Genomic DNA, 25,463 nt, shown 5'->3' on the forward strand with positions numbered 1-25,463 from the left:
CTTAAAATTATTGTTAGTATTATCAATGAAATTTATGAATATTAATAATAATGTTATAGAGTTATGTTGACTAACAACAATTATGAGTGAACAAGGTTGATTATTGTTAAATATGGTAAACATGGGGGGACCAAGTTTGATCATGGTCCATTATTTAAAGATTGAGTATAAAAGGTGACTTTGTTTGACTAATATGATTGACTATGTTTGATTATTAATATTAATCAATAATATTAATAAGTGACTATATTTGACTGAAGTTAAAGAGTGTTGATTGAAAAACATAGTAAAGCACATTAGTAAATGTGGTTAACTAATTTTGTAATTTTACAATGTGATGTTGAATAAATTGCAATGTAATGTAACATTGCCACAATGATTGTCACATTGCGACAATGTTTGTCACAATGTAAACATTGGATATATTTTTGTACCATTATGACATCACAAAATGCTTAATTATTAATATTATTCAATAATATTAATATGAGCCCCCGATCAGGGTGTGACGGGAAGTGAGACCCCTGCGAGGATCGTCATTATGATTAAACAAGTGTGGAGCAAGGAAAGTAGGCAACCCACCCAATGCAACCACATGCTCAAGGTAATTAAGGATCTGATGACCTGTAACCAAGTGGCAAAGTGGACCTCGAGCTCGGTAATTTGGGTTTTCCAAGTGGTAAGTCTGACATTTTGCATGCAAACATTGGGGTTTCACCTCAGGAGCTCTGGTGAGGTGGTGAAGGTTGCTCGTGGGACTAGAGACCTGTGACACAGGCAGAGCACTCTGGGCGACAACAAAGGCACAACATCAAGGCAAGGCTACTGGTATGTATCTCAGGCATTCTTAGTTCATGAAGTGGCAATATTGCTGCCAAGAACAAAGCCGGAATGACAGGGTTTGGTGATGATAGTGCATAGGTTAATTGGGATTGGGTTAAGTATGCCTCTGTTAGCATCTGGAATGTCGATTTTATTCTTTTATAGAAATCTATTGGATCAGATGGGCATGTATGGGGAGTTGGGGCCTACATTTAGGAATCTATCTGTAAATTTTGTTAACAAGTCCTGTAATTCTATGCGTCTAAGACCTGGATGGGTTTGGGGTTGGTTAGAGAGTCTGACGTCTTCTAGAATTCTTCTGGCCTAGAGGGGCATGCATGGCGAGTCAGGGTCATCACCCAATGTTTGGTCTGTAAATTCTGTGAAGGCTTCATTTAATTCTTGAAGTCAAAGGCTTGGTCAGGCCTGGAGTCAGTAAGGGAGTCTTGGAGGAGTAAGGCATCTGATCCATTTGAAAGATACAGAGATGATCAGGTCTTTTGCCAGCCCAAAGGTAAAGGCCAAGGGTGTCAGGGTTCTTTGTGTTTTCATTGCTCATAATAGGAAATGGGGAACCAAAATGGTCTCCCACAGGAAAGAGACGGACAGTAAAACCTGCATTTGGCATTTGGACGGTAAAGATTTTATTGAACCATCTGTGTGCACTACCCTTTCAGGTCTACCTAACTTGCAAACTCCTTCGGCTCTAGCATTACTGATTCTCTCTACGGTGAGGTCTCGGGAGCTACCAAAATGTTTGGGCGACCCAGTCTACGACGGAATGGTGAAGGCAGAGGCTAGCACGAGGAAGCGAGGGCATCGTCGCAACATCAACTAGAACAAAAGGAAAGGGAAAGCGTCATTGGCTTCATCGAGCAAGCCCCAACGTAAAAAAGGAAGGAAAACAGGGGAGGAGAACATCCAAAATCTCATTCACGCTTATAGTGCTGGATCCCCAACACAAGTGAACTACATAATCTCGTCATGGGAGGACGAATTGAGTTCTAAGGTGACTGCAAAACCGATTCCAATAGAGGACTGGGAACCTTTGGTAATGGACCTTGGACACACCCACATAAGGCTGACTTTGTTCAAACAGACAGTCCAACTATATTGGGTAATGAAGAGCTTACTAGCGAGATCCATGTCGGAAACCTAGAACTTAGATGGCCCCCATTAAATCCAACAATCTGAACCAAGCCTTAAGGACATTCAATGGGAAATACAACTAGTACAGGTACAGTAGTACCATTAGAATTCCTGTCTTCGTCTTATGGAAAAACAACTACAAAGTCTACAACAAAATGAAATGCCAGGGTTGAGTGCAAAGGACCCTGCCTCGGTAGAATCCTCTGATGATTGACTACCGGGAAGTGATGATATTTATGAAAGTTTCTGATTTTTTGTTGTTGTTTTTATGATCTAGTCGGATAGCATTTACATTGTTAGTAGTACATATAGATGGGCGATAAATATGGAAGCCTATAAAGCTTAGATGGACATAATGAAACTGTTTATGTTTTGGATGGCTTATGATGTTGATCGATGGCCAACAAACCTGGTTTCCTTCGGGTAGGTTGAGGCCGCTAGACATATTTTCTGTCACATGTTTTACATATGATTAATAGAAAAGTATTTCCAAGCTTACACAAAAAAATAATATTAATATGAGATTATATTTGACCAAAGTTGAAGAGTGTTGAATGTCAAACAAAGTCAAATATAATCAAACATAGTCAACCACAATAGTAAATGTGTTTGACTAATGTTGTAATGTCGTATTGCAACATTGGATAAATTTCAATGTAATGTAACATTGCCTACAATGTTTGTCACATTATGACGTTGGATAGAGTTTTGTACCATTCTAACGTCACAAAATTGTTATTATCGTTATTATTAAAATTTATTAATATTAATATTATTATTATTAAACATTTTTAAATATTGATTGTGACTGAAAAAGGATGACCTTAGTTGACTAAGGTTGACAATGTTTGACTAGGGTCAACCATGGTTGACTATAATTGAATATGGTTGAGTGACGTTGACTGAGGATGGCTATTAGTAAACAAGGTTAACTATTGTTAACTATGGTAAACATAGAGTTGACCAAGTTTGATCATGGTTAACTATTTAAACCATGGCAATAAAGGTTTACTTTGTTTGACTATTTTGACCATTGTGGTTTGACCATCAAACATAGTCAACCATAGTCAACCACATTATAAAATGTGGTTGACTAATTTTTTCATGTCGCAATGCAACATTGGATAAATTGTAATGTAATATAAAATTGCAATAATGATTGTCCCATTGTGACAATGCTTTTCACAATGTAATGTTGGATATATTTCTTCACCATTCCGTCATCACATGTTTGATTATTAATATTAATAAGCTATTATGTTTGGCTGAAGTTCAATAATGTTGACTATCGGCCATAGTCAAATATAGTCGAACATAGTAAACCACATTAGTAAATGTGGTTAACTAATTTTGTAATCATGTATTACAATGTTAGATAAATTGCAATGTAATGTAACATTGCACCAATGTTTGTTACATTACGATGTTGGATAGATTTATGTACCATTTCGACGTCACAATATTATTATTATTATTATTAGTCAACTTTAGTTTTTTTAAGGAAAATATCATAAATTTTTATTAATAATATAAAATGTTACACGCCATATGTGCCATTGAGACACTAAAAAATCCATCCCTTCCTTGGATGGGCCAGATGATGAAGCCAAAAATTAAGTGAGTTACAGACTGTATACCACCATAAACATAATAGATTAGTTGATTCGATCTACCCTATATCTATATATATATATATATATATAGAGAGAGAGAGAGAGAGAGAGAGAGAGAGAGAGAGAGAGAGAGAGAGAGAGAGAGAGAGATAACATTATGTATCAAACACTGATATATGAAAGTTGTCAACAAGAAATCTAAAGTTGTCAAAAGTTTCCCCCCATGCAAGGCCTGACGTATGCGTTATGTACTTCATTGTCTAGGAATTCAGAAATCTTTCAGTCTCCCACAGCCTGGGAAGAGCCTTCTTTAGAGACGGTGTCGGCAGATGTGTTCCTTTCTATGAAAATATGACAATAAGAAACATAATAAAAAGGTTGGTTTAGTGGCAGGACCTCCTCAAGAATCAGATGTAGGAATTTACAAGGTAAGTTCCTTAGATAGAATACCAAAGGACATCGCTCACAAATAGATCACAGATCAATACACCAGTATTCTTGACGTGGTTAAAACCCTCAAAGAGCGAAATAGTCCACGGCCTGAGCCAATGCGTCCACTTTAGGAAATTTATTAATAAAAGAAAGAAAATTTACATAAGCTTCTCTCATTAACAGTCACTCTACAAATGACTCTCCATGCTCTTTAAATAGAGATCATGGACCAATCGGGTGTTAAGCCACAAATCAAGTGTCGGTAATACCAAGGAGAGAATGAACCATCAGATCACTTCATGTCTAGAACATATCCTGACCGTCGGATTGTAAGTTACAAAAGTACATAGTAAAGAAACACACCTTATGCAACTCTACACTAGACCAAGTTATACTTAACTATTTCCTATGTGTCGGAATATCCTAACATCCCCCGTTAAGAACAAATTGGGATAGGATTGAAGGATGTACAAATATGACACAGTAGGAGAAGGAAGGAGGCATTAGAGCCTATCCCCCGTTAGTGACAACTTCCTGAACTCCAACCATAAATCGAAGTTTAGTGAACTTCACCTCTGTGAGAGCCTTTGTAAAGATGTTTGAAACTTGATCATCGATTAAACAATATTGCACTTCAAGAATGTTAGAGTCGGTCTGGTCAGCCCTCCGTCAGAGATCAAAACTCTTTATGCATTTCATTTTTAGGTGTCCCGCTCCATTCACTCAGCTGCATTCCGCTAGGGGCATGCCATAATCTGACGGAGAAGGTCATGCTAGTCATTTCCCCTCATGTCTGGTTACTGCTGGCTTAAGTCTTTGTGTCAAATAATCAAAAGTCCATAACAGTCAAGGTCTGGTCCTTTAATGGACAAAAGTCATTTTTGGTCATTCGGTCTAGGGATAGATCAATTTGGTCTCGAAATATGCCCAGTAAAGCCATGCAGGCCAGAGTGAGGCCCTTACACAGTTATGGTTCAGAGAGCTTCATCGTCATGTGGATAGACTTCGACTCTTCTTCAAAACTCTGTTTTGAAGAAAAGTCAAACAGTGTCATTTATGACAAAATTTTCCAAAAAGTCGCCAGTTGATTTTTTCAGATGCAGTCATGGTTTCCGTGGCCAAATGTCCTGTCGTACAGTCCCTACAAAGAGTGCCGAAAATTTCATCATTTGAGCCAAAATTTCAAAGGGAAAGTGAAAATCAGTGTGTTTTAAAGTTAGTGAAAAAAGTGCAAAACACAACATTAGAAAAATGGGTTTTCAAGGAAGAAAAAATTGAACCCATCTCTTCCAAGGCTATATATACATGTTTTCATCCAAATCAAGGGCATCGTGCTATTACAAGCCTTGGAGAGACGTTGCAAAGGTGTGAGTGCGAAATTGTGAGCGTTTGAGTGAGTTGGGGCTGGTTTTAGAGGGCGCGATGCTTATCCCCAGGAGCGCGGCGCACACGCAGCCTGCCCGCAGTTGAAATTTTCCACAGGTGCAGCACATACCCAGTGCACGGTGCACTGGGCTTTGCGCGCGGTGCACAGGGGCAGAACGCCCAGAACTTTGCCAAACCGCCTCAAATCTTTTAGGGAGCTCGTCTATTTGCAAGATTGTCAAAGCAAACTCCAGCTTCACTGTAATCAAAGGGCAGCCTAAATTTAGTTTACAAACAACAGTCATGGCATCTGAGGTTTCATTAGAATATGAGGAGGAGACCCACAGTGATACAGCTTCAGGAGAACAGGCCCCCAGGAGACATCACCGGAGTGGCAGACATCTTAGAGATGAGCCAAACACCCTCACCAAGTTGCAGGCATGCCCTCTTGCTATGTCTTGTTTCCAGCACTTAGCATGTTTTGAATTTTGTCAGAGGGTGGAAAATGTCAGAGTTCATCATGAGTTGGCCCGTCTTTTTGCACTTCACCTATGGAGGACAGTCTATCTTGGCTGGGGTCACTTTCACATTAACACCCGAAACCATATCAGTGGCAACACGCATACCAAACATTGGAGAGCGGTGGCATAAGAAGAATAAGGTGGAGAGGCATCATTATGAGCCTTACATTAAGGACAGTTGTTTGAGCTAGCTCACGAGAGTTTTTCCATTCATATTTTTGAGAGATGAGTATGCTCCGCTCATGAAATTGATCATGGAATAGTTTAGTTGTGAGGGGAGGTTTTCTCGCCTTTATGCCTACCACATCAGGTTGCTCATACACTTTACGAGGGTGCGAATGATGAGCCTCCCATTTTTCATTTGCGGGAACATAGAGAGGATGAAAAATTTCATGCAACACAAGACCCCTCGACAGCAGCTCAACAGTGTTTATCACTTTGCTCTGATCCGGATTTTGGTGGACCATTAGTTGGGATTGCAGGGTATTGCTTGGGAGGACTTCATCTCCCGTGACTTCTTCAGCGCTCCACAGGTAGTATCAGAGGCAGAGCATGAGATAGGAGGCCCATATCATCATTATGAGCACATGAGACTGCTACTACGCCAGTATACATCACCTATCACAGAGGCAGTAGACCCCTATTTGCAGCAGCTAAGCGAGTGTTATCTCCACCCGGGGTGGAAGGGGCCTCGCTTCCGACATCAGCATCACAAAAGCAGGGCAAGGGTAAGGAGCCAGTGCAGGAGGAATGGCCATCAGGTGAGCAAGAGACTGAATTCATTCTCCTCCATGATGATGAGACAGATGCAGAACCAACAAATGCAGAGCTTGGAGAGATCATCCAAGAGCATAAATCAGTGATTGAGGTCTTATCCCTTGACTTGGATAAGGCCAAGTGGAACATGAAGTACCTGGAGCAGAGAAACAAGCAGCTTGAGGACCAGCAGGCGATTATGGAGCTGCAAAACATTCGTGAGAATCGCCAAGCTGCGCAAAGAAGAAGAGTTGAGCTCACATCATTGGAGCAAGAAATCAATGAAGATCGGGAGGCCAATCTTGAGAGGGTCAACATGCATTTGGAGAGGCTGCTGGAAAAAGCCAACCAGGACCTTGCTCTACTGAGAAAGGCAACAAGAAAGGCAACGGAGGCAAAAGAGCAAGATCAGCTTCGAATCTTGGCTGAGGCTTCCTTGGCCCATCATAACACCCCATAGGGAACCTCCAGCCCAAATTTCAAAAATTTTGGGGAATTTTTGGTCACATGGTAATTTTTTGGGCAAAAAACAAGGATTTTCTCCCTGTGCGTCGTGCCACTGGCGCGACGCTAAAATTCTAGAGCTCAAAATGAGGAATGGCTTGCATTTTTGGATTCAGCATGGAAAATCACGACTACTAGTGTTTGGGCAAGAAATTTTGACAAGATTTGAGTCTCCTAAAGGTAAAAAAACACCCAAAAATGGCCTCTCTGCCACTTGTTTGACACATAGAAAGCAGTCATGGAAGAATGGAGATTTGGAGGGGCAAATGAGCACCAAATTTAAAAATTCCAGTTGGGTTAGAAAGTAGACAGGACAGGCTTTCTAGAAAGCCCACTTAGGTACATTTTGGACACCTACAAGTGCCCCAAAACAGGCCCCAAAATAGCATGACGCACAGAGAAAATGGCGCGGCGCACAGAGGAAAAATTGCCAATTTGCTTTTGTTTCGCGAAATTTCGGTTCGCGACTTCTCCAAGTGCACCCGCTCATCTACACTTCAGTTTTTTGGCACCAAAGGCGGAATTTAAAGTGTTTTTTCTCCAGATTGGCTTCTATCCAAGTGGCGAAGGAAGGAAAACGGTCACCCAAGCCAAATGTCATGTTTGTAGCGCTGCACCTGTAGCTGATGGTTGGCTCTCCATCTCCATTTTGCAATGATTCAAGTAACTCCCCAACCCTTGGGCGTTCTATCTCTTCCTCACACATTCTATATATTGTATGCAAGTTATTTGCAAAGGGTTGGTTGGCTTGTAACTTCTGGGAGACTGTGGGAAAGAAACTCTGTTTCTTCACTGTGTATTTTTGATAGAGAATTAATGAAAGGCAACAACTCTGTTTCATGAGATTCTTGTGGTTGTGAGTGTAGAAAATTTGTCTCTTATGTTTTCATATGTATTTCATTATGTTTCATAATTCAATTCATGTTCATTTCTAGTGAAATTTTTTGAGTGAGATTAGGTAGAATTCAATTTTATTGCTCTGCCTGTGGGAAAATTTCATGTTCAGTGTTCTTCTTCTGTTGAAAAGGATTCATGTTCCTATGCCCTTTTCGCACTCCTCAACAATCTCTCCGTTCTACGTTATTCCAAACTAAATTGCTACACTTTCCGCCTGCCTTGCCTCACAAAGTAATCTGTGCCTTTGTATTAAATTCTCTATTCTTTGCTGACCGTTGGTCCCATACCACCCCAGAAGCTCGGTCATTCATAAAAATTATTTCTTGTACCCATTTTCACTTACTAGCCTAAGATCAATATTTCATTGTAATTCATCTCAGACCGTTTTTTGCTTACCTTTTTACTGAGCGTGACTCGGAGAGAGCCCTCTCCTGTTCTGGTAGTGCTAGCTACCAGACTGAGCGTGGTTTGTGGTTACCCTGATTTTGCCTTCCTTCATCTTAAGGCAGATTTAGGTGCTAACATAGTGGCGACCATACTGGGGAGAAAAAACTGAAATCAAATCCCCTTGTTTCATAATAATTCTAAGCTTCCAGATGATGAGCTTAGGATTGGAAAGGCTGAGTAAGTTGGTTGTGTCCTGTGATTTTTCTCAATAGCACGCTGGCTTCGAGACGATATACCAGAGCCAATCCAGACCCGGATCCTCCTCATATCTACGAAAACCCCAATTTGATCCCGAGACTCCTTCGTCAAGAAAGCACCATAACTCCCGTGTTCAAATCCCATTCATGTCCCGACATTTTTGAGTATCATGAACAGCTTGAGTTTGATGAACGGTTTGAGATATTATTGTTTGAGTCTAAATCTGAAAGGGCTGTTGACTACACTGTCCCCAATCCGCAATTTCTTGTAGACTTGGAAACAAAAGGAGCTAATAGGTTAATTGATAATTATATTGCAACACAACCCCAAACTCCAATTGCAAGCCCCTTACAAACTGTTCACACTCCTCTAACACCTCCAAGGCCAAATCCACCGAGAATGATGGCTGCCCATTTCGCACACCTTATTCTGCCCCAAGTTCTAGATGATATGCGAACGGATTATCAAAGTAAGATCCTGTTTTTTGATGGCACTCCTAACAACATTACTGCTCAGCAACATGTAGACAAAATGGCAGACTTCTATGAACTTCATGAGATCGATGCGGAGAACATGGCAATGAGACTCTTTGTACAGACATTTGCAGGTGATGTGAGGAAATGGTTCAGAGGTTTGTCGGCAGCAAGTATCACTACCTTGGCTGAACTACAAAGACAATTTTTAAACCGGTGGGAAGTGAAAAAGAATCCCCTTCAAATTCTGGCCGAATATTAACAAATCAAACAAAACGCTGGTGAGTTGGTCCAAGATTATTGTGTTAGATTTAATGCAGTCTATAACGAAATTCCAGATCATCTAAAGCCACATGTGGGACTATCTATGATGAAGTTTCTAGATGGTTTTGATGCTGACATGGCCTACCAATTAAGAGAGAGAGAGAACCGGCCACAATGGAAGACATGCAGAAAATTGCGGTCAGCGTTGAAGCAAATCTACTGTCCAAAAGAGCTAGAGCGAAAGCAGAAAAGAAAACCACTGTGAAAGAAGAATCTTCTTCAATGGATCAACTACTTAAAAAGGTAGAGCAGATGCTTAAAAGGGTGAAGCTCGACAAGCCTGAGCCACAAGTTAGGAATCCTAACTTCCGTGGCCAGCAGCAGCCACAATATAGAATAAGACAGAGAGATCAGCGAAATCAAAAGCAGATAGCACAACAACCGGTACAAACACCTCTGCAGCAGAATTTTATGCATGGACCGGAATCAGATGAGGACGGGAATGTAATAGGCGAAGAAAACCACCTCTTTACTCCAGATGAGCTGCCTACTTACATTACTGAAGAAGAAGAATGTGCAGTGAATTGAGCTGCACACCAAGACACATATTTTATTCTAGCTAGCGGCACTGTTTTGGAAGAAGAATCAGAAGAATATCAAAGGGGATATATGAATGCTTTGTCCACACAATAGCAGTGATATTCACTTAGAAACAAAAATGTGCCGGCCAAACCAATTCAGAAAAAGAAGGAGGTTGAAGCAGCAAAGAACGATTCATCAGCTACACAAAGAAAAGGAAAGGAGGCAGTTGGTCCGGAGAGTAGCAAATCAAAATCAGCAGAACAATCACAGCAGCAAGCTACATCAAATGAAAAAGAGAAGAAAGAGATCCCAGTCAAAGAGGTAGAAAAGACTCCCACTTTTAGCTTAGAAAATGAGATTTCTAAGTTAAAGGTATCCATCCCCTTGACTGAAATAATCAAGAACAACAGTTATAGAGGATATATTTCTAAAATGTTGAATTTGGACCCAATGTCCGACATGGTAAATGTAGAAGATGATCAGCTCGAAATGATTTTTGGACCAGCATCGAATGGTGAGTCTCCTGATAGTGATGTGCCACCCTTCTATATCAGTTTACGATTGCATGATTTTGTGTTACACAATGCCATGTTCGATTCCGAAGCTTCTCACAATCTCATGCCCAAGGCTATCATGGATAAGCTTGGTCTGGATATCACCCGGCAATATCATGATCTCTATTCATTCGATTCCAGCAGAGTAAGATGTATAAGACTCATCAAAGACTTGGTTGTGAGATTGGATCAGCTTCCTATGAAAAATGTTTTGATGGATGTGGTGGTAGCAGATATTCCTTCAAGGTTTGGCATGATTCTTTCCAGGTCTTGGGTAGCGAAATTGAAAGGGACACTACAGCTAGATTTCTCCTATGCAACAATCCTGGTGTTTGGACAAATGAGGAAGTTATATCGGGAACAAAAAATGAAATATATGATCACAAGCAAGGAGAAACCTATAAATCATCCTATTAACTATGTACATACAGATTTAGAGTCTTTTGTTTTGTTTTCAGATAGTTTAAATGATATAGATAGTCAGATAGTAGAAGCAGATGACATTCAGGAAATAACAGAAAATTTCAGAGAAATTTTGAAGAAAGAAGGACAAGAAAAGCAGGAAAATGTTGGGCAATCAACTGAAAGTAATGGACAGCAAGCAAACAAGGCACAACAAACAGATTTCCAGCACTTACAAGAGGAGGAAGAAGGCTTGTGGACCATGGATTTTGATGGAGAAGTAGGAAATGATGGCGCTGGAATTGGTATTTGGGTACGTAGCCCTTTCTCCGCCCCAAACAAAGTGCCTACCAGCGTGAGGGTTTGCTCTTACAAGCTGGCCGTTGAGTGTTCAAACAATGAAGCTGAGTATGAAGCTCTGATTGCTGGCCTGAAGATTCTTAGAAAGCTGAATGCAAAAAGGATTTCGGTATATGGTGACTCTGAATTGGTAATAAAGCAGGTCATAGGCGAGTATCAAGCAAAACATCCTAGGATGCGGGCCTACCGTAATGCAATTTTAGACATCTTAAAATTATTTTCAGAATACACCTTGACATGTGTGCCTCATATACAAAATAGTATTGCTGATGCTCTTGCCAAGGCAGCAAGCAGTTTGAAGATCCCCATGAACTCCAGCAATAAATTTGAAATCCATGTCAAGCATCGTCCAACCATTCCAGAGAATCAGCGATATTGGCAAGTGTTTCAAGATGATGAGGAGATTAAAGATTTTCTACAAAACGAAGGCAAGTTCAAAGAAACCTCCATTGATGTAGAAAATGACGATGGCAAAGGGAATGGTACAGATGAAGTGAAGATCAATGAAATGGACGTGTTGCAGCTGAAGAATAACATCATTCCTAAAGGCTTGATACCTCTAGAGGAACTTTTCGATCAGGATGATGTAGCTTGCAAGCCAACGTTACAGCCAACAGAGAAGGGTGTAGAAGAGGTCAACATCGGTACAACTGCCAATCCAAAGTTGGTAAAATTTTCTAAAGCATTACTGCTAAAGATCAAGGACAAATACATCAGTTTGATGGCTTCATTTGCAGATGTGTTTGCTTGGGACTATTCTAATTTAAAGACCTATGATACCAATATTATTCAACACATGATACCCATCAAGCCCAATCAAAAACCATTTAGACAAAAGCTGAGAAGAATAAATCCAAAGTTGCTGCCATCTATCGAAAAGGAGGTAAACAGGCTGTACAAGTCAGGTATCATTGTGCCCATCAGATTTTCAGATTGGATCTCTAACTTAGTGCCCGTACGAAAGAAGACCGGTGAGATCCGCTTGTGCATTGATTTCAGAAATCTAAATAAAGTCTCATTGAAGGACAACTATCCACTGCCCAAGATGGACCATATACTTCAGCGAGTAGTGGGGGCATCTCGTATGTCACTGCTTGATGGTTATTCTAGATATAACCAAATTTCTGTCCATGAAGATGATAGAGACAAGACATCATTCATCACTCCATGGGGACCTTTCACTACGCCAAAATGCCCTTCAGTTTAAAGAATGCAGGTGCCACATTTCAGCGGCAATGGACTTGGCTTTCGCAAATGAGAAGGATGTGTTTCTAGTGGTGTACCTGGATGATTTGACGGTATTTTCCAAATTTGATGAAGAGCACATTTATCACCTAAAAATTGTCTTTCAAAAGTGCAGAAAATATGGTTTATTGTTGAATCCTAAGAAGAGCTTGTTCGCCATGGAGGAAGGAAAATTACTTGGGCACATCATTTCAAAGGATGGCATTCGTATTGACCCAGCACGTGTGCAAGCAATTCAGCAAATCGATCTGCCCCAGAATAAAAAGGAGATACAATCGTTCAATGGTAAGATGAATTTTCTGCATCGCTTTGTGCCTAATCTTGCTGAACACTTAAGAGAGATGAATAACATGCTCAAGAAGGATAGCCAAGTGAAATGGACAGAGGAGGCTGTAAAATCTTTCAACTTGGTCAAATTGGCCCTTTCTTCAGCTCCAGTTCTAGTCAGCCCGGACTACACTCAGGATTTCATATTGTTTTCATTTGCTTCTGAGCACACTATGGCAGCGGTATTATTGCAGAAGAGGGATGATCATGAAAGACCCATTGCATTCTTCAGCAGGGCTATAAGGGATGCAGCTTTAAAGTACAACATCATTGAGAAGCAAGCCCTGGCATTGGTGAAGGCATTGAAGGATTTCCGGGTATATATCCTACATTCTCACAATCTGGCCTATGTTCTTAATACTGCTGTAAAAGATGTTTTACTGTAGACTGATCCGGAAGGGAGAAGAGGCAAATGGATCATGGCTTTGCTGGAATATGATGTGGAAATAAAGCCCACAAAGATGGTCAAAGGATAGGGGTTGTCGAAGCTAATGGCCGAATCAAACTTGCATGCCTTGGATATAAACCTGATCGCTGCCATGTCCGATGAGAATGAGGAAATATCATCCATTCAGGTATCTGAAATGTTTGCTTTGTCCACATGGTATTCAGATATAATATATGTGCTGAAAAATCTATCACCACCACCCGGCATGACTAGAAACAAACCGAGAACACTCAAATTGAAGGCTGCCAAGTTTTGCATTTTGAATTCTGCACTGTATTGGAAAGACCTCGGTGGAATTTTGTTAAATTATTTGGTGGAAGAGGAGGCAAACAAAGTCATTGAGGATTTCCACAGAGGAGAGTGTGGTGGTCACCTTTTTTGGAAGTTAACAGCGAACAAGATTTTGAGAGCAGGGTACTACTGGCCTACTTTGTTTGCCGATGTGTATAAGATGGTCAAGCGCTGTCATAAATGTCAGATTTTCGAAGGAAAACAGAAATTACAGCCTTTGCCACTTAAGCCTATTGAGGTGACCGCTCCTTTCCAGCAGTGGGGGTTGGATTTCATTGGGGAAATTCATCCCGCTTCTTCTGGACAGCATCGATGGATCCTTACAGCGATAGACTATTTCACAAAATGGATTGAGGCAGCTCCCACCAAACAAGCTACATACACGGTATTCATTTCATTTCTCGAAAATAACATCTTGTCTTGCTTTGGTTGTCCAAACAAATTAATCATTGATAATGCAGCAGCTTTGAAATCGAAAAGGATGGTAGAATTTTGTCATAAATATCACATCATTTTGGGTCACTCAACTGCCTATCATCCACAAGGCAATGGATTGGCAGAATCTTCAAACAAATCATTGGTCAACATTATCAAAAAGCTGTTGGAAATAAATAAAAAGAGCTGGAATAAGAGGCTGGTCCACGCGCTTTGGGCAGATCGGATCAGTCAGAAAAAAATCCATTGGTATGTCACCGTTTGATCTTGTTTATGGAGTTGACATAGTATTTCCCACCTCTCTTTCTGCCCCGGTAGTCAGACTTCTTCAGGAGGCAGGAAGTGAAGAAGATCCCATGCAGAGAAGGTTGAATAAAATGGTCCACTTGCAGCAGACAAGAGAAGAAGTTTACAAGAACACATCCAAATTGCAAGAGAAAATAAAGAAAATCTATGACAGAAAAGCAAAGGCAAATAAATTTCAGTTGGATGATGTGGTGCTGAAGTGGGATGCAAGGAATGAAGAGAAAGGTAAGCACGGAAAGTTCGAGAATCTTTGGAAAGGTCCTTTCAAAATTGTAGCATATAGGGGTCAGAATGCCTTTCTTCTAAAGGAGATGAACGGGGAAGATTGTCCAGGAGGGTCGATCAATGGTCGACTGCTCAAGCGGTACCACTGCTGATTTATTAACGCTGCTTACATTGTCATTGTAAATACCATTTTTATTTCAGTTTGGTTTCAGTCTGTCAAGTTAGTTTTTGAGTCATTTCAATGTCAAGTTTGAGTCAATTTCTTGGTCATTTCAGTTTCATAAATAAGTCAGAGTCTGGTGTTGTAGTCGAAATAATGACTCCATAGCCCAATGGACAAAAGGCACTGTCTAGCTCCTTCAGAGACCTGCTGTTCTTGGCACCTCAAAGGAGCTACCATCCCCCATTGGAGCCAATGCTAGAGTCGGTTTGGTCAGCCCTCCATCAGAGATAAAAACTCTTTATGCATTTCATTTTTAGGTGTTCCACTCCATTCAGTCAGTTGCATTCCGCTAGGGGCATGCCATAATCTGATGGAGAAGGTCATGCTAGTCATTTCCCCTCATGTTTGGTTACTGCTGGATTAAGTCTTTGTGTCAAATAATCAAAAGTCCATAATAGTCAAGGTCTGGTCCTTTAATGGACAAAAGTCATTTTTGGTCATTCGGTCTAGGGATAGATCAATTTGGTCTCGAAATATGCCCAGTAAAGCCATGCAGGCCAGAGTGAGGCCCTTACACAGTTATGGTTTAGAGAGCTTCATTGTCATGTGGATAGACTTCGACTCTTCTTCAAAACTCTGTTTTGAAGAAAAGTCAAACAGTGTCATTTATGACAAAATTTTCCAAAAAGTTGCCAGTTGATTTTTTCAGATGCAGTCATGGTTTCTGTGGCAAAATGTCCTATCGTACAGTCCCTGCAAAGAGTGCCGAAAATTTCATCATTTGAGCCAAAATTTCAAAGGGAAAGTGAAAATCAGTGTGTTTTAAAGTTAGTGAAAAAAGTGCAAAACACAACATTAGAAAAATGGGTTTTCAAGGAAGCAAAAATTGAACCCATCTCTTCCAAGGCTATATATACATGTTTTCATCCAAATCAAGGGCATCATGCTATTACAAGCCTTGGAGAGATGTTGCAAAGGTGTGAGTGCGAAATTGTGAGCGTTTGAGTGAGTTGGAGCTGGCTTTAGAGGGCGCGATGCATATACCCAGGAGCGCGGCACACACGCAGCCTGCCCGCAGTTGAAATTTTCCACAGGCGTGGCGCATACCCAGCACGCGGCGCACTGGGCTTTGTGCGCGGTGCACTGGGCTTTGCGCGCGGCGCACAGGGGTAGAACGCCCAGAACTTTGCCGAACCGCCTCAAATCTTTTGGGGGGCTCGTCTATTTGCAAGATTGTCAAAGCAAACTCCAGCCTCACTGTAATAAAAGGGCAGCCTAAATTCAATTTACAAACAGCAGTCACGGCATCCGAGGTTTCATCAAAATATGAGGAGGAGACCCACAGTGATACAGCTTCAGGAGAACAGGCCCCCAGGAGACATCACCGGAGTGGCAGACATCTTAGAGATGAGCCAAACACCCTCACCGAGTTGCAGGCATGCCCTCTTGCTATGTCTTGTTTCCAGCACTTAGCATGTTTTGAATTTTGTCAGAAGGTGGCAAATGTCAGAGTTCATCATGAGTTGGCCCGTCTTTTTTCACTTCACCTACATGGAGGACAGTCTATCTTGGCTGGGGTCACTTTCACATTGACACCCGAAACCATATCAGTGGCAACAGGCATACCAAACATTGGAGAGCAGTGGCATAAGAAGAAGAAGGTGGAGAGGCATCATTATGAGCCTTACATTAAGGACAGCTGTTTGAGCCAGCTCACGAGAGTTTTTCCATTCAGATTTTTGAGAGATGAGTATGCTCTGCTCATGAAATTGATCATGAAGTACTTCAGTTGTGAGGGGAGGTTTTCTCGCCTTTATGCCTACCACATTAGGTTTATCATGCACTTTACTAGGGTGCGAATGATGAACCTCCCATTTTTCATTTGCGGGAACATAGAGAGGATGAAAAATTTCATGCAGCACAAGACCCCTCGACAGCAGCTCAACAGTGTTTATCACTTTGCTCTGATCCGGATTTTGGTGGACCATCAGTTGGGATTGCAGGGTATTGCTTGGGAGGACTTCATCTCCCGCGACTTCTTCAGCGCTCCACAGGTAGTATTAGAGGCATAGCATGAGATAGGAGGCCCATCTCATCAGTATGAGCGACATGAGACTGCTACTACGCCAGTATACATCACCTATCACAGAGGCAGTAGATCCCTATTTGCAGCAGCTAAGCGAGTGTTATCTCCACCCGGGGTGGAAGGGGCCTCGCTTCCAACATCAGCATCACAAGAGCAAGGCAAGGGTAAGGAGCCAGTGCAGGAGGAAGGGCCATTAGGTGAGCAAGAGACCGAATTCGTTCTCCTCCATGATGATGAGACAGATGCAGAACCAACAAATGCAGAGCTTGGAGAGATCATCCAGGAGCAGCAATCAGTGATTGAGGCCTTATCCCTTGACTTGGATAGGGCCAAGTGGAACATGAAGTACTTGGAGCAGAGAAACAAGCAGCTTGAGGACTAGCAGGTGATTATGGAGCTGCAAAACATTCGTGAGCATCGCCAAGCTGCGCAAAGAAGAAGAGTTGAGCTCACATCATTGGAGCAAGAAATCAATGAAGATTGGGAGGCCAATCTCGAGAGGGTCAACATGCATTTGGAGAGGCTGCTGGACAAAGCTGACCAGGACCTTGCTCTACTGAGACATATGGCTTTCCGTTACAGGGTGCGAAACATGAGTGCACAGGCCCGAATAAGGAGTTTGAAAGCGAAATTGAGGAAAGCAACAAGAAAGGCAAAGGAGGAAAAAGAGAAAGATCGGCTTCGAATCTTGGCTGAGGCTTCCTTGACCCATCATAACACCCCATAGGGAACCTCCAGCCCAAATTTCAAAAAATTTGGGGAATTTTTGGTCACATGGTAATTTTTTGGGCAAAAAACAGGGATTTTCTCCCTATGCGCCGCGCCACTGGCGCGACACTAAAATTATAGAGCTCCAAAGGAGGAATGGCTTTCATTTTTGGATTCATAATGGAAAATCATGACTACTGGTGTTCGGGGAAGAAATTTTGACAAGATCTGAGTCTCCTAAAGGTCAAAAAACACCCAAAAATGGCCTCTCTGCCACTTTTTTGACACACAGAAAGCAGTCTTGGGAGAATGGAGATTTGGAGGGGCAAATGAACACCAAATTTAAAACTTCTAGTTGGGTTAGAAAGTAGACAGGACAGGCTTTCCATCAAGCCCACTTGGGTACATTTTGGACACCTGCAAGTGCCCCAAAACAGGCCCCAAAGTAGCGCGACGCACAGAGGAAAAATTGCCAATTTGCTTCCGTTTCGCGAAATTTCGGTTCGCGACTTCTCCAAGTGGGCCCACTCATCTACACTTCAGTTTTCTGGCACCAAAGGTAGCATTTATAGTGTTTTTTCTCTAGATTGGCTTCTATCCAAGTGGTGAAGGAAGGCAAACGGTCACCCAAGCCAAATGTCATGTTTGTAGCACTGCACCTGTAGCTGATGGTTGGCTCTCCATCTCCATTTTGCAATGTTTCAAGTAACTCCCCAACCCTTGGGTGTTCTATCTCTTCCTCACACATTCTATATATTGTATGCAAGTTATTTGCAAAGGGTTGGTTGGCTTGTAACTTCTGGGAGACTGTGGGAAAGAAACCCTGTTTCTTCACTGTGTATTTTTGACAGAGAATTAATGAAAGGCAGCGGCTCTGTTTCATGAGATTCTTGTGGTTGTGAGTGTAGCAAATGTGTCTCTTATGTTTTCATGTGTATTTCATTATGTTTCATAATTCAATTCATGTTCATTTCCAGTGAAATTTTCTGAGTGAGATTAGGTAGAATTCAATTTTATTGCTCTGCCTGTGGGAAAATTTCATGTTCAATGTTCTTCTTCTGTTGAAAAGGATTCATTTTCCTATGCCCTTTTCGTACTCCTGAGCAATCTCTTTGTTCTGCGTTATTCCAAACTAAATTGCTACACTTTTTTCCTGCCTTGCCTCACGAAGTAATCTGTGCCTTTGTATTAAATTCTCTGTTCTTTGCTGACCGTTGGTCCCATACCACCCCAGAAGCTCGGTCATTCATAAAAATTGTTTCTTGTACCCATTTTCACTTACTAGCCTAAGATCAATATTTCATTGTAAGTCATCTCAGACCATTTTTTGCTTACCTATTTACTGAGCGTGACTCGGAGATAGCCCTCTCCTATCATGGTAGGGCTAGCTACCAGACTGAGCGTGGTTTGTGGTTACCCTAATTTTGCCTTCCTTCAGCCTAAGGCAGATTTAGGTGCTAACAAAGAACATGGTCATGAATGAGATTTTTGATGAAGTGCATGTGTATTTCAATGTGTTTTCTATACTGATGTTGGAATGGATCTTTGCACAGTTGAATGGCACTTTGATTATCACACCAAAGTGTAGTTGGATGTTGCTGCTGAAAGCCAAACTCTCACAGGATCTGACGAAGCCACAAGGCTTCCTTACTAGCTTCTATAGCGCCACAATACTCTGCTTCTACTGAAGAAAGAGAAATGGCACTTTGTTTCTTACAAGCCCATGTAATAGGTCCAGAACCAAGAGTGAACACATAACCTGCAATAGACTTCCGATCATCAAGGTCACTAGCCCAATCAGAATCTGTGAAACCAACCAATAGAGGAGATGCTTCTACATTGTAATGAATCCCAAACTGAATTGTACCTCGAACATAACAAAGTATTATTTTAGCTTCTTTCCAATGACTTTCATGTGGGTTTTGCATAAATCAAGTAATAAGGCCAAAAACAAAGGAAAGGTCATAACGGGTATGGGTTAGATACAAAAGTTTTCCAAAAAGTTGACAGTATAACGTAGGATCAACTTCAGGGGAAGTACAAGTGACTGAAAGTTTGGCTCCAAATTGAAAGGGAGAAGGGGCTGGCTTACAGTCTTCCATGTGAAAGTGGTGTAGAATATCACAAGAATACTTGGACTGGGAAAGGGAAATACCTTCCTTGCATTGCAAGACTTGAAGACCAAGAAAATAATGCAAGTGTCCTAAGTCTATCATGTCAAACTTATTTTTAAGGCTGGACTTCACATGGTTTATAAGGTTGGGATCACTACCAGTAAGGATAAGATCATCAACATAAAGAAGAAGAATGATAAGAGACTTACCCACTTTCTTGGTGTAGATAGTATTGTCAGAATGACACCTAGAAAAGCCAATATCTAAAAGAATGCTATCCATTTTGGCATACCAAGCCCAAGGGGCTTGCTTGAGACCATAAATGGATTTCTTCAGATGACATACAAGGCTGGAGTCTGTTTGTATAAAGCGAGGAGGTTGTTCCATATAGATTTCTTCATGCAAGTCCCCATGCAAGAAGGAAGATTTAACATCCATCTGATGGACTTCCCATTTGAAAGAGGTAGCAAGGGAAATAACAAGGTAGATAGAGTTCATTTTGGCAACATGGGAGAAGGTTTCAGTGTATTCAATGCCTTCAACTTGTGAAAAACCCTTAGCAACAAGACGAGCTTTATGTTTATCAACTTTTCCATCTGACCCAAACTTAGTTTTGTAAACCCATTTGCATCTAACAAGTTTTCGTCCCTTCGGAAGAGGAACAAGATCCAATGTATCATTTGCCAATAATAAGTGATATTCTTCATTCATAGTTGCGTCCAAATCTAGATGGCCTGAAGCTTCTGCAAAGGTGTCAAGATCATAATTCACCGAAGCTTGAGCTAATAAAGAAGAGACTCTATCGAACTAAGAATGTGCACGTCGTTGATCTGTAGGATCACCTGCAAGAGAACCTGCTACATCCCAAGTAGCATGGACCCATTTTGGAAGCTGAGGACCTGAAGGAGGATCCTGAGAAGGTGGGGGAGGATTCTCATCCTTGCTATCATCATTTGAAGAAGAAATATTTTCGGAAGTAGAAGGGATAGAGAGAAGTGGCACATCCGCCGAACTAGGCTCATAAGATGATATATTTTCAGCAAACTTTACATATGATAACGTTTTTGGAGTTGATTGGAATAATTCTATATCCTTTGACATCTTTAGAATATCCAACAAAAATACATTTCTCACTCTTAGGTTCTAAAGCTTTATGTTTCTCATCTGGAATATGGGCCCATGCTTCACTTCCAAAAACACGAAAGTGACTTACATATGGTTTAATTGAGCTCCATGCTTCTTCTGGAGTGATATTCTTTAAAACCTTAGTAGGAGTGTGATTTACTATGTAATTTTCACAGTTAATTGCTTCTGCCCAAAAATTGAGACTAAGTCCTTTAGACTGAAGCATACAATTAGCCATTTCCTTTAAGGTGTGATTCTTCGTTTCAGCTACACCATTTTGTTGTGGAGTATATGGAACAATATGTTGAATTTGAATTCCATCCTCAGTGCAAAAGTTGATGAATTTGTTGTTAACATATTCACCACCATTATCATATCTTAGCTTAAGAATTTGATGTCTAGATTGTTTCTCAACAAAGGCCTTAAAGGCCAAGAACATGTTAAATACTTCACTTTTGAGTTTTAAGAAGTACATCCAAGTGCGTCTGGAGAAATCATCAATGAAAGTTAAGAAATACTTGTAGCCAGAGAATGAAACAACTTGAAGTGGACCACATAAATCACTAAGCACAAGCTATAAAGGGGTTGAGGCATGCCAAGAGGTACGTTTTTCAAAATTATCCTGATGATGTTTTCTGAGTACACATTCAGAACAAACACCATCTCTGCAAGATACCATAGGAAGACCTGTCACCATATTTTCTTTACATAGACTTTGAAGGGAGCGATAGTTTAAGTGACCAAATTTATCATGCCAAAGTTTTCTCACTTCATCATTATGAGCAACAAATGCCGAGGGAAGAGTTGATGACCTAAAGTTGTTAAACTTATACAAACTTGTAGAATCATCAACAATGCCAATAGCTAAAATCTATTTAGGATCTCTTAGGTCCTTACTTACAACATCATGAGGTGAAAATTCAACGATTTTTCCTTCACCTAAATGAGTTATCTGATATACAGATAGAAGGTTGCAGGGTTGGAACACATAATACATCATAAAATTGACCATTGTCTAGATGAATAGTTCCAGTCCCTACAACACTAAGAGATCTACCATCACCAACATATATATTTTTGGTGTTACAATCATTTAAAAAAGAAAACATGGCTTTGTTTTTTGCAATGTGATAAGAAGCTCTAGAATCAATGAGCCACTCATGAGAATGAGAGGAAGAAGATACATTTAGTTCATAACCAATCCAAGATGCTTGACAACCACATGCAGAAGGTGTTATTCCTGAATATGAAGTTGAAGTTGAAGAGTGCTCCAAATGGATGTTATGCTTCTTCATTGCTACTTCCAAGGCTTCCATCTTCCTAAAGCATTTGAATTCCAAGTGGTCATCTCGATTACAAAAGTTTCAATGTCTATTAGTTTTTTCCCTTTGTTTTTATTTGCCTTATCATTTTATTGAATTGATTTTTCATTTTGAGACTGAAATTGCTTAGGACACTTGTTTGGTTTAGGACCATTATTTTTAGGATACTACTTCTTAGGATTCTTTGAATTTGGTTTTTTTTGGGCAGCTAAGGATTTCTTAGAAGAGTTTCCAAGATTAAGAAGACCAAGATGTAAGAGTTTTTCTTGTTCTCTTATTAAAGAATCACAAAAGGCATCAAAATAGGGGGGCTTGTAGTCTTGTCCTTGAGAAATAAAGGTTTCTCTAGTAGAATGGAAGGTGGAAACAAACATAGAGTAGGCTAGTCCCAACTTAGTAAGAATGGAATAGATAAGGCTACCATCTTCTTTCTTAACCTTAACACCTTCCAAGAGAAGTTTAAGGGTCTTGAACTTGGACAAAAAATCTTAAATGGAAGAAAAATTATTCGGGTCCAACGTAAGCAACTCATTTTTGAGTTAATGGGCTATAATTTCATTTTTATTTCCAAAAACTTTAGTGAGCTGTTTCATTGCTTCATTAGGGGTATCAATTTCCGCGATATGGAATCTAAGGTCTGGAGAAATAGACATCCCTATCAAACCACATGCTTGATATTTCCTATTTTCCCATTTGGATGCCCTCTCTTCATATTTAGGTTTAGTTTCTTGGACTGAGGCTATTTTGTAAAGACATTTACTTCTAAGTAAAGCCACAATGTAGGACCACCATTGGAAATAGTCGGTGTTGTCAAGAATAATTTGGCATGGACTTTCCATTGTAATAGGAAATGAAGTTGTAGATACTGAAACTAAGTGTTCCAATGGAAATATCTCGAAAAATTAGGCCAATTAAAAAAAACGGCTCTGAAAACGACTTTCGGATGAAGAAGTTATGGTTTTTTGAAGAAAAGTTGTTGAAGATGCCGACGAAGTGCGTGAATGCATGGAAGTGAATGATATTGTTATATTTAAAAAAAAAAATCTCCCCCCTTTCCAAACTTAATCTAATTAGCTCACTTAAAAAAAATTTTATGTGACCCAGTTTTATAAATAGGTGAAAGCCATTTTTACAATGGTACTTTATGAGCTACCCACTAAATTGTAACTTAAATAAAATATAAAAAGACTTTAAAATTATAAGTGACTCACTTTTATAATGGGTGAAAACATTTTTACATAAAATAACTTTAAAACATAAGTTACATGTGCTTTTTGAAAAAGTAACTCAACAAAAAGAAAAATTTGAACTCAAGACCTCTATTATCATAAAGTAACTTTGGACCAAGTGTGCTACTCTAAAATCTTAGTAATTTTTGGAAAAGAGGAATGGTTTTTTTTTTTTGGTTTTGAAGTCACTCAAGCTTTGGGGTGTGTGCTTACATGAAAAAGCCATTTTTTCCTACAAAACAAAAAAGCACACAACCCAACATGGACATACAAAAAAAACCAAATCTTATGGCTTGAAGTTAGCTCTCATCGTAATCTAAATATTTTCATCATTGTTTCTGATTTTTTGAGATCACACTAAGATGCGGCAGAAAAGAGCATACGCATGAGAAAAATCCTTCCTTTTTGTTTCTGATTTGTGCAAATCACACAGAGTCACGAAGAAAAAGAGAATACACAGAAATGAAAGGTATAGATCTGGTAATAGAAAACAAAGAGATAAATAAAGTGAAATAAACAAAGAGAAAATAACTATAACTACAAATAAACATTATATACCTTTGGATCTTAAAAATGACGTAGCTAGGGCTACCCAAAACCTTTTCGCATGAAACGAAAGGGGTTCCTCACTAGAATAGATGCTCCTAACACAATAGAGCAGTCATCTCGGCCCGAAAGCGATAAAAAACAATAGATCTAGGAAATGAAAGTCAGATGCAGTTGTACTGACTTCGGATTTGGATCACCAATGGATGCGGCCCTCAAATAGCTCTGATACCATGTAGGAATTTACAGGGTAAGTTCTTCAGATAGAAAACCAAAGGACACCGCTCACAAACAGATCACATATCAGTACACCAGTGTTTTTGATGTGGTTAAAACCCTCAAAGAGGGAAACAGTCACGGCCTGAGCCAAAGCGGCCACTTCAGGCAATTTATTAATAAAAGAAAGAAATTTTACATAAGCTTCTCTCATGAATGGTCACTCTACAAATGACCCTCCATGCTCTTTAAATAGAGATCATGGACCAATCGGATGTTAAGACATGGATCAAGTGTCGGTAATACCGAGGAGAGAATGAACCATCAGATCACTTCATGTCTAGAACATATCATGACCGTCGGATTGTAAGTTACAAAAGTACATAGTAAAGAAACACGCTTTACCTAACTCTACACTAGACGAAGTTATACTTAACTATTTCTTATGTGTCAGAATATCCTAACATCACACTGAGTGTGTGCATGTGGAATCTCAAAATATAGTTGAATTAGTTAACGATAGTCATGGAGTCACCAAAAAATTGAAGCCTATGTATATTATGTTCAGTATCAAATATCAAGGGTAGTTTTAGGCTCATAAGGTCAGCAAAGTTATCTGTGCCAATTCCCAACCCACTCTTTAGTGTGAATAAATGGGAGTTTGAAATGTGAAGGACTGCACCACCACCACAGGAACCATTGGGGGATGTTACACCATCAAAATAAGCCCATGGATAAGAGTTTTCAATGATTTCAAAGGAAATGGATCTCTTCCTTGGAGGAGATTTAGGAATGTCCAACATATAAAAAATTGCAGATGCTCTTGTTGCTACAGTATTCGGAGAGGAAATATTGTCATTAAATACTACATCATTCTAGGCCAACCAAATTCCACAAGACAAAAGAAGAGGCAAACATCTGAAGGACTTGGGGATCATGTTGTCCCAGGAGGATTTCCAAGCTTCTGTGTAACTATTTCCTTGCCAAAAACTCTAAATGTTGTATATAGAACGAACATCATACCAAACAGTTGAGGTGAACAAACATCCTATAAATAAATGATATACTGATTCTTCATATTTCATGCACATAGGGCACCATTATGGGCCTTTGAAGCCCCTTTTTCATAAATTATTGGAGGTAGGAATTTTATTTTCCATAATACACCATTGGAATAATTGTGACTTTGTAGGGGACGAGACCTTCCAAATCTTCTTCCACCACACAGTCTACAGGTCAAGTTTCTGATGGGAATTGATCAATAAGTAACCAAGTTTTGGGTAGTAAATTGCATTGGCCACATGAGTCCAAACCAATGAGTCCTCTATATCCCTAATG

General features: G+C 40.2%; 1 pseudogene; it reads right to left on the bottom strand.

Moving 5' to 3' along the window:
- Positions 1-5,442: 5,442 nt before the first annotated feature.
- LOC149230720 (tubulin alpha-1 chain-like) overlaps positions 5,443-25,463 on the bottom strand; it is a 56,083-nt pseudogene continuing 36,062 nt past the window's right edge.

The sequence above is a fragment of the Pinus tabuliformis genome, chromosome J, assembly GCF_031772625.1.
Source record: "Pinus tabuliformis cultivar Carrire ecotype Pingquan chromosome J, CPIR1, whole genome shotgun sequence".
Lineage (NCBI taxonomy): Eukaryota > Viridiplantae > Streptophyta > Pinopsida > Pinales > Pinaceae > Pinus > Pinus tabuliformis.